The sequence below is a fragment of the Cibotium barometz genome, chromosome 38 (genome assembly GCF_041138505.1).
Source record: "Cibotium barometz isolate CiBa-2024 chromosome 38, ASM4113850v1, whole genome shotgun sequence".
NCBI classification, from domain to species: Eukaryota; Viridiplantae; Streptophyta; class Polypodiopsida; order Cyatheales; family Cibotiaceae; genus Cibotium; species Cibotium barometz.
This window is the reverse complement of record NC_141083.1, coordinates 41,167,273-41,177,714: the sequence shown is the minus strand read 5'-3', so window position 1 is coordinate 41,177,714 and position 10,442 is coordinate 41,167,273. Positions and strand designations below refer to the sequence as shown.

At 36.2% G+C, this 10,442-nt stretch overlaps 1 long non-coding RNA gene across 1 annotated transcript in view; it reads left to right on the top strand.

Moving 5' to 3' along the window:
* The first annotated feature begins 1,608 nt into the window (after window positions 1–1,608).
* LOC147616721 (uncharacterized) overlaps window positions 1,609–10,442 on the top strand; it is an 84,655-nt gene continuing 75,821 nt past the window's right edge. The window contains exon 1 of the long non-coding RNA XR_015262543.1: window positions 1,609–1,618. This is a non-coding gene — a long non-coding RNA (uncharacterized LOC147616721). The remainder of the gene's footprint in view (window positions 1,619–10,442) is intronic.

The window sequence follows — 10,442 nt, the reverse complement described above, 5'->3', positions numbered from 1 at the left end:
GGAAGAAAAATGAAGTGAAATCCAAGCTACGTAGTCTCTTGCATCTTGACACGTTGGATGCTCACATGATGATTTCTATGATAAAGGTTCCATATGAGGAAGTTAATTGGAAAAGAGTGGAAAGTATATTGTATGATATGAAGGAGCATGGTCGAAGGCCTTGGTAGACGACATCATCGAGCTACAATGTTTTCTTCCTTTTCACCTGGAACTCTCTCACGACCATGTCTTTTGGTTTCGATGACTCTTACTTCAGCTATTGCTCTTTGTTATCTCCTATTTCTCTTGTTAGCTTATTGTACACCTCTCCAATCAGCTCCCTTGCCTTCGCTTCATTTTCGAGCTCTTGTAAATTTGATAAATCTTGCAAATTTTGATCCTATTTAGCACTACATGGTAGGAAAAATCTTGCATGAATGATGTGGTTCGCTGATGTTTAAGATCAAAGTTTATGCTTATATGGTATTGTTGCTCACTTTTTGGATGTCTTGCAAATCGATATGCCATTTGGGTTATGGTGGTAGCTTGTCCATGACAAGTGAATGTATAGGCCATGGTTAGGATACATATAGGAAGGTAAAAATTTGGCTGGTTTGAAGGTATCCAGTCATATCATTTGCATTGGTGGATGCCAAAGGAACAACTTGTATTTTCTGAATTTGTTTGAATTTTCTGAAATGTAAAGTCGTCCTCCCGAGACATGAGCCTAGAAAGTCTCATTTGTGGGAATACGTATTTCTTGTGGGTTTTGGCACTAAGGTTTTTGCTAGGCCACCAATGGTGGGCTGGTTTGTACATTTGTTGGGCTAGCTTTTGCTTTATTTTGATGGACCTCCCTTCATTAAGTGACTCCTGAGCAGCTTTTTGAATTTCTAAATTTTTGAATTTCTAAATTTTTAAAATTTTGAAATGTAATGTTGGGACATAAGCTTACCGAGTCTCATTTGTGGGCTGATATTTTTGCTGTTGCTTTTAGCACTAAGGGTTCTTTCTAGACCACCAATGGCGTGGTTTGTTGGGAGGTGTACGGATGGTAGAGTTGAGTAGGAGGGCGACACACACACACACACACACACACACACACACATACAAACTATAATTATGGAGGACATAGAGGGGGGGACTCGGGAGAGAGAGAGAGAGAGAGAGAGAGAGAGAGAGAGAGAGAGAGAGAGAGAGTCTATGTGTCTTATGACAAAATAGGTACAAATCATATGGTATTCCAAATTTTGGGGTAAATAATATTTTCTTTTTAGTTTTTAGTCATTTTATTATATACTTATAGAATTGATTTTTGTTACCATTTTAAACATAAAAGTAACCAATTGGAATTTTTATAAATCTAGAAAGTTTTCAAACAGTAACTTAGGTTTTTGACTTTGTTACCAATGGTAATTTTTTTAAAAATTCAAATTTATACAGTGAGTGAAAGAGATGCTGGACGAAGGCGTGACGGGCGCGCCCGCCCACTACGTGAGGTCAATTGACGAGCGTCCGGCCTTGCAAGAAGTGTGTACGAACGAAGAGATCCCTGTGATAGACGTGTCGCACGCCCGAGTTGCCGGCGTCAATAGTTGCTGAGATTGCGCGGGCCTGCGAGGGGTGGGGTTTCTTCCAAGTAATTAGCTGGGCGGGGAAGGGGGGTTTTGATTAATTATTGGCGAAACTATGGTTGTCGAGGGTGGTATATTGGTATAGTGCTAAGCGACGTTAATTGTGATAAATGTGCAGGTCGTGAACCACGGAGTCGATGCCGTCAAGATTATGAGTGCGGTGAGGAGGTTCTACGAGCGACCAACTGCAGCATGAAATTTGAACTCTACAAAGAAAATTGAAGTTTGTGTGTAAGAAGGAAAAGAAAACACATCACCAAATACCTTTAGAGCTATGCATTCTAACACATCTAAATCTCATAAACATTATTGACCTATTGAATGAGGTAATCTGTGATACGTGTAACATAAGTGGATGGGCACCAAGTGTTCATTTAAAGCTTGTGTTTTCAGTTTTAGGCACATGGATAAATTCTATAGGGTTACACTAACCTACTTACATGGGTAACATTATAGTTTTCTCCACATGCACAAAATCCAAGAACATCGTGTTTTTTTTTTGGAACCTATATCCCAAGGTTGTGACCTCCTCCGTTTTCATGCCCCTTCTCTCATACATCTCTCGTCTTCTTTAGTTGTGTGGATCATTTTTCATTTTCCTATATAGAGTATATATGTACTCTGAGAGAATACAACATGCATTGTATATAAGCGAACACTTAGAAGAAGTAGGATCTTTCATCATAACACAAAAATCATCCAACCCCTACTAGCCTTTGTGAAGATGTATGCAGAGTACTTTGTCATCTTTGAACAATACACCATCTCGACCTACGTGAACATGATGACCTCTTGTGTGGACATATTTATGTCATATTTTTACTAACCAACTTTATTGAATTATTTAGAACACATGGATAGTGAAAATTAAAGATTTACTTTTTTCATATCATTAGGTACATAGTAAAGGAAAGTTGAGATTTTTTGGGATCACATTGGTTACCTCTAGGCTTTTCAATTTCATAAGAATTCATTGACCAAATTATAGTCATAATGCAAAGAACACAATCCCAAAGAATTTGGGAAAATCCCACTACTTTGGGAACAAGGTACTTGGATTTAAATTTTGAATATCTTGAGATACTTAAGTCCAAATTTGTCGAACAAGATATATTTGGATTGCATTTTTCCAGATCTTTCCAATGATATGTCACATGATGGGGTTTTGGTGAGCATAGGAGACGTCCTTTCTTGTAAGTTTTAAAATAGAAATTGGGATTTTCCCAAATTGTCTAAAATGGTGTTAAAGCAGTTTGGACTATATTTGGATCAACGGCTTTAATTACCCAATTTCTCATTGCTTTCCAAAGTTTTTGGATATGCATTGCTTTCTAAACATATATATGGGGTAATATAATCCATCTTAGGCTCAAAAATCAATTGAAACTCCAAAGTGTTATGCTTTACTAGTGCATTTTGTAAGAGCTAATCACATATACATCTATCCTTTTAGGCACTTTATTTTAGATGAAAGTTTACAATTTTGAACCATATTTATTACTATGGAATAAGAGACTACTTCATACATTTTAAATCATCTCGTAAGGCTTTAAGTGGAATACCTCTATAAGTGGAATACCTCTAGAATCATTTTATATAATAGCTATAAGTAGCATTTTTATAATTTTCTCACTAGATAATCCAAATATAAGCAAGGATTCACATGTGCTATTTTGTTATCAATGTAGTTTTGAAAGTTGAAACCATCACCTTGTCTCCTAACTAAATTGAAATATTTAGATATGTATTCTTGATCTATTAATTAAGTGGAGACATTGATTTATTAGTATAACTAAACTAAATCACCACATATTCTCACACTATTGTCATATTTTGGGTTTAAAAGGCTCAACAACTAAAGAGGTTCTAAGAAGTAAATTTAATTGAATTAATTATTAACGCATCAAAAAAATCTATCTCTCATCTTTGAAATACTATGTAAGGTTTAGGAGAAATTCATAATAGGTCAAGGTCATGTTTTTTCTTGCATGGAGGAACCTACTTTTTTAAATTCCTAACCTGTTTAGATTATAGTGTTGTATATACCTCTACTTATGGTGATTTATCAAGGTTATTTTTATCATTTTAATAATTTTCTAAGGTTCTCTAGATTCATGAAGACATGCCTTAGAAGAAAATTGCTAAAATGTCGCTCCCAATAACAAGATATGAATTTTTTAGCAAATCCCTAAAAAGGCATATTTATGTTCTACTTAGCTAGAAAACTAATGTTAAAAGATAAGATAATATACATTGTGATAAGGTAATCTTTATTTCTTAAAAGATAATATACTTACAAAGACTACTGGGATATCTACTCCTCCTTTACATGTAACATCACATCGCAAGTTATTTGCATCTACCTAAGCATAAACGTAAATACTCTTATGCATAAGACTATGCAATAGACTCTATGCATAGAGTCATATGCATAAGACTATGTAATAGACTCTATGCATAGAATCTTATGAATAGAGTCATATATTCTTCTAAGCTTCAACAAAGACTATACAATAGACTCTATTCATAAAGACTATGCATAGACCTATGAGTAATATACACAAACCCTATGAGTAATATACATAGAGCATGCATACTCTATGCATAAAAGCAATATACATGCATATTGTATGCATGAGCCTATGATCAATACATACTCTATGCATGCCTAGAGTATACCTAGAGTATGCATAGACTATGCATATTGCTCTTATTACGCATGCATAGAGTATTATATTTCTCTCTTTATGCATGCATATTGCTCATAATATGCATGCTCTATGCATATGAGCAATATGCATAGAGGATGCATACTCTATGCATGAATAAAGAGAGAAATATGTATAGAGCATAGACTATAGATCATGCTTTATGCATGCATAAAGAGAGCGTGCATAGAGCTTATTGGCATAACTAACTCTAAATCCTAGCACCTAAGGGTGTAAACAAGAAAAACCTAAATAGAAAATGAGATTAGGTGTAAGGACTTACCTCAAGTAGTTGAGAAGAGTTGGGCTCAAAAAAGGAGAGACCTACAATATAAAACAAGGAAATGAGGTAAAAGCATCAGGCTTAAACATAATGTATAAAAACCATTATGCATAAAAGCAAAAAATCAAAAAGATGAAAAAATAAAAAAATATGATTATAAATAAAAAGAAAGGCTTGCCTTTTGATTGGTTTGTTGAATTAAAGCTTACCATAAATTCTTAACTTGCAAAAAAAGCAAACATAATAAATTTAATTAAAAAACATTTAAAAGTTTACCTACCATAAAAGCAGATTTAAAACAGATAGAGTAAATCTCTTTAAGAGATAGAGAAGTGTCAAGAAGAAGAAGAAGACAAGAATAAAAATATGAAGATAAGTCTAGCCACCTCAATCTAATCTTACATATTCATATGAATGACTAAAATTAAAAAAAGCAGAGCAATACTAGAGGAGAAAACTTTTCCTTGAGCATGAGTTCATGAATTTTTTACTTGAGGTAGGGGAGATGGAGGCACATAAAGGGAAGAGAGCATGAAGGAGTTGAAAGCACACAAAGGTAAGCGAGCATGAGTTTCTTGCTTGAGTTAGGGAAGGTGAAAGGACAAGAACTATGTCTTTTTGGTGTAGGCCTTGGCGGGAAGGGAGGAGAGACGCTAAGATTGGCAAGCTAAAATCTAGGTTGTACATGGTGTGGGAGAGTCTAAGTTTTGATTATCTCAGTATGCGGCTATAGCCACATACATAGTCAAATGTATAGTTGCACCCTGCAATATGGCACTCCCGCAGCATTCACTCCTATTGTAGCCACTCTCTCACTACATTCTCTCACTAGTGAGACATGGGGCTACAGCTATTAAGATGATGGTACCTCCTTCAAGAAGCTAGTTAGACTAATTACACACACTAATGACACATGATTAACTTAATCCTAAGGTGGATGATGCCTAAGCAAGATCATGATGAGAGTATGTGAAACAAAGTGATGATCACAAGCTAATTAGGTTGCAACAAGAAGATAGATTAACTTGCACTCATAGAGAAGCTTGAGATGTGCTTATACTTCCATTGCTTGAAAATGATCCCTTTTATATGGGTAGAGTACATCTTTTCTTGTTCCATGCATGTGGGATAATCCACTTTTGCCATATGGCTTCATCCTCACCTACTCACTCCTTGCCTCTACATGTGCTATATGGCACCACACTTCTCAACACCCCCCCTTGTTGCCATATCTCTAGGCTACTCAAGGTGGTTGGATGTGAGATACAACAATCATTACCCCCCCCATGGGTGCTCAACTGGCTACTCTCAAGTGGATGGGTAGATACACACAACAAACAAGATGAAATGATAAGATAGGTTTACAATAGATGACCAAGGTCGTGGTGATGTTTGCCTCCTTTCTCTTTAGAAGAGCTGTTATCTAGGGACCTCTTTGTACTTAGTGATCAAAGTAGTCCCCATAAAGTTGCCTTCGTTTTTCTTCAATCTGCAATCTTCTTCTTTGCGCCCAAACTTGTTGCAAAAGTGATTACACCTTGCCTTATCTTTGAACTTGCATTCATCTTGAAAGTGTCCTTTTCTGCCACAATTGTGACACTTCAAATTTATTTTTGTTGAACAATGCATGCTCAACAGTGTTGGGATTTCTTCCTTTTAATTCTCTCTCCTTCTCCAAAAGGAAGGAGACACATTCATCGAATGTTGGCTCTGGTAGATTCTTCAAGGTTGTGAAAAGTGCATTGTATTCCTGTGGCATGCTTTTTAGGATTATTGCAACTGTATCTTTATCTCCAATATTAGTATCTATGCCATCTAGATAAGTCATGATGCTTTTCATTTTATTGACAAAGTGAGCCAAAGATTCATTCAAGTTCATTTCTAGACCATAGAAAATCTTTAAATGAATTTAATGGTTCTTTCCCTTAGCTCCAAACACGAGATTCAATGTATCCCATGCATATTTTGCGTGTTCCTTAGAGTCAATGTGATGAAAATTTCTTATGCATTAGAAGATACTTCATCTGTGTAGCCCAGGTGTGGAACCCTTCCCCATTGAATACATGCAAAGTGATGCTTGTTGATGTTGCCCTAATGAGAAGGTCTTACCAATGAGCTTATAATGCTTCAATTGGCAGCGTCTATTCTCATATTACTTGGCAAACATGAATGCTTTAAACAAGATGAAATTCAAGTAGGATGAAAGCATGTTAACGTGCCATGCTTTTTGCAATTGTTAGTAGTGGTAGCTTAAAAAAATGGACGTGGTAAATTTTTTCCAAATCAAATCATAATTTGTCGGAGATTATACATCAACATTCTTTGTTTCAAAATCTTTCCAATGATATATAGCATGATAGGAAATTTTGCATTGTGGGTCATATTTGGATCTAGTTAGCACATCCAAAAGTTATGCTAATTAGCACTGTCCTGAGACATGCTTTTTTTAGCACGTTTACATGCTTTGACCCAGTAGTGTGTGCTTCTAATTTTTAAAATTTTCTTCTAGAGCTTCCTAAGGATAGCCCCGATGCAAAGTTAGCTCTTTTTATGTGTAAACACACTAAATGCAACTCTAATTGCTCAATTGTATCCCCAATTATACCCAATTTCTATTAATTGTGTGTATCTTAATCACAGTGATCAGGTGGTCAAGAAGATGGAGGTTCAAATTGAGCTTGTGAAAGAAAACATTGAAGGGGATTTTTAACCCCAAGATTGTTCCCCTTGATGAGGATGAATGATTTGAGTAACCAAACCACCTCAAAACACACCAAAATGGTGGATCTACGTAGATTTTCTGTGACCTATTTTTATGCTACTTTGGCAGGGTTTGTGCATGAAATTGCAAGAAATTAATACTGAGCCTTCCTCTTATGCTTGCTAACAAGATTTTAAAGGGACTTGAGGTAATGTGAAGCAAAATATCCAATGGTACAAAAGACTAGTCCGATAGCCCCCAGCGCAAAATTAGACCTATAGATAGTAAATTTGGCAAAACCCACTAGTGTGCTTGGTCACCCTACTATGTTGGATATGTGGCTAGGAGGGATTCAATAATGGCTACGAGAATGAGAAGAATCGAGCCTTGCAATTGTGAACCACAAGAAGGGAGATGAAGATAAGGTTGGGATTAGTAATGGATTAGTGACTAAACATAACTAATGAGCTAAGAGAGTGCAATGAACTTGAATGGAGAAGCTCATGAAGAGGAGGGGGTGGCTCTGATACCATGTGAAGATTTATGGTACCTCCTATAAGAATCTAGTTAGACGAATTACACACTAAGAACACACTAATGACACATGATTAACTTAATCCTAAGGTGGATGATGCCTAAGCAAGATCATGATGAGAGTATGTGAAACAAAGTGATGATCACATTGTCAAGCTAATTAGGTTTAAAGATAGATAAAGTTGCACTCTTAGAGAAGCTTGATATTTGCTTGTACGTACTTTCATTACTTGAAAATGACCCCTTTTATATGGGTAGAGTACATCTTTGCTTGTTCCATGCATGTGGGATAATCCACTTTTGCCATATGGCTTCATCCTCACCTATTCACTCCCTACCTCTACATGTGCTCTATGGTACCACACTTCTGAACAACAACATGGAGCTATGCCCCGGATTGGTAGTGGTGATGTAAGGCATGTAGTTTTATACTCTATCTCTGTTAATGCACGTGCAATTGTGGGTTGTTTCTTACTGATCCAATAAATCCATCCCAAACTAAGAGATAACAATGACCATATATCTTCCCTTCTCACAATATATAAATTGAATCTAAAGGGCTATGTTAGAGATCAATAATCATAAAGTAAGCATCAATCCTTTTGTAGCATGCCCATAAGGCCCATTTCAACTTGTAGAGTGCCTTTCATAAGTTACCTACAAACTTTTCTCTCAAAATCAAGAACCACAAACCTAGGTAGCTACGTGAGAATGGTATGGATTGTGGTTAACTTGGGTATAGGAGTAAAAGTTTCCTAAAAGTCAAAACCTTCAACTTCTGTAAAACCTTTGGCAAACTAGCCATACCTTGTACTTGTAAGATTCCTCCCTCCAACTTTCTAGGTGTACAGGTCTAAGAACCTCCCCTTCTGATCTTGTAATTATTCCCGTCTTTGAAATAAAAGAAAGATTCTGTTTTACTCTATTTTGACCTAGAGAGAGAAAATGTCTAGAGAGAGATAATCCAAAATTGAGATAATTTTGGATATAAAAATCCTCCTAGTTGTTGAAATACACAAGTGAATAGGGTGTGTGCAGGAACAAGCCCTTGGTAAGAGGCTATAAAAGAGAATGTGTAAATGTGAGAGAACCTGTGAAAAGGTGAGAAGAATCTACTAGGAGAGAATAAAGGGTAGCATGAGAAGATTTAGGAAGTGTGGAGATATTTTTGGGAGAGGTGGAGAGAATCAAGCAGCAAAAGAGGTGGAGTGAATCAAGGAGAAATCAGTGGGATTTGATGCTTGGATGTAAACACTATAAATTGAGGCATTGGCCTAATGAGAATTCGCTAGTTTTTGATTATCCATACCTACATTAAGCTATTAGTTAATTACATCTCAATTATTATCTAATCACTTTGTTAATGATGTTGATTCTAGTATTTGATCCACCATAGCTCATCACATTGCTCTAATTTTAACATGGTATCAGAGCCAAGCCTAGAATCCATCAAGTTTATGAGCCCACTATCTAGTTAATTAGGATTAGTAGATAATTAGAAAATAATCAAAAATTTTAGTTATTTTCAACTAACCTCTGTACCCCCAGCTAGTGGAGGAGCTCCCTCTCCTTGCACACTCAAAATTAGCCCAAACCCTTCTAGCCCAACATAGCTAGTCTCTCCACGATTCAGTTCATTGAATCAGAAGCGCAAACCACCGATGGATGCAGGAGAAATCGCGATTTTGTCAAGTGCCTATTTTTTGAGTGAAAAATAAGATCTCTACTTCATCCAATCAAATGGGTCTAATTCCTCTTAGCCCCGAGGGTTTTCAAGCATACTCTACAAGCTGGTGAAGTCAAAATTTGATTTGATCAAGTCTATAGTGAGATCCAAGCTCTTCATCAAATCTGCAGGTGACTTTGGTAAAATAGAGATTAAACATTCAATGTTTGGTCAAATCTTGTGTTTTTTGGCTTAATCCTCTACTAGACTAATTGCTATTGATGGCCTTGAAAGGATTTGAGTTCATTTGAAGTCTAAGGTCCCAGATCTGGGCTCCCCGCATACTCTGTTTTTTGCACACAAAATAGAGGATTAATTTGCTAATCAATGACTAATCAGTGCTAATCACTATATTTTGGTACAATTGAGGGTTTAAATTAACCATTAGGTATCTGATACAGATTCCTATAACTTTAGATTGCAATTCGGAGTTGGTTTGATACTCCAACCATTCCGTACAAAAATTGGTTATCCTTGATTTAATGTAATTTCTGGTGATTTTATGCTGATAAATCTATTGTAATCATCTCTTAAACACTAGATTGAGTTGTAAAAGGGTAGACACTGCCCTTGAATCTTGAAATTTGACCCTCTTCACATCATCATGAGTATAATACAAGAGATAGCCAAAATGGGGAGCAGTTTTACACATGGCAAACAAAAACCATGTATTTGCTCATGAGGAAGAATTTGTGGGGGCTAGTTGAGGGAAGAGATGAATGCCCAGAGGTGAGAGGGGAAAATGAGTGGAAGAGCAAGAATGAAAAAGCATTGGGACTTATTGCACTCATTTTAAATGATGAAATCATTCATCACATCACAAGGATACAATGGGCAAAAGATGCATGGGATGAATTCAATAAATTATTTGGCACAC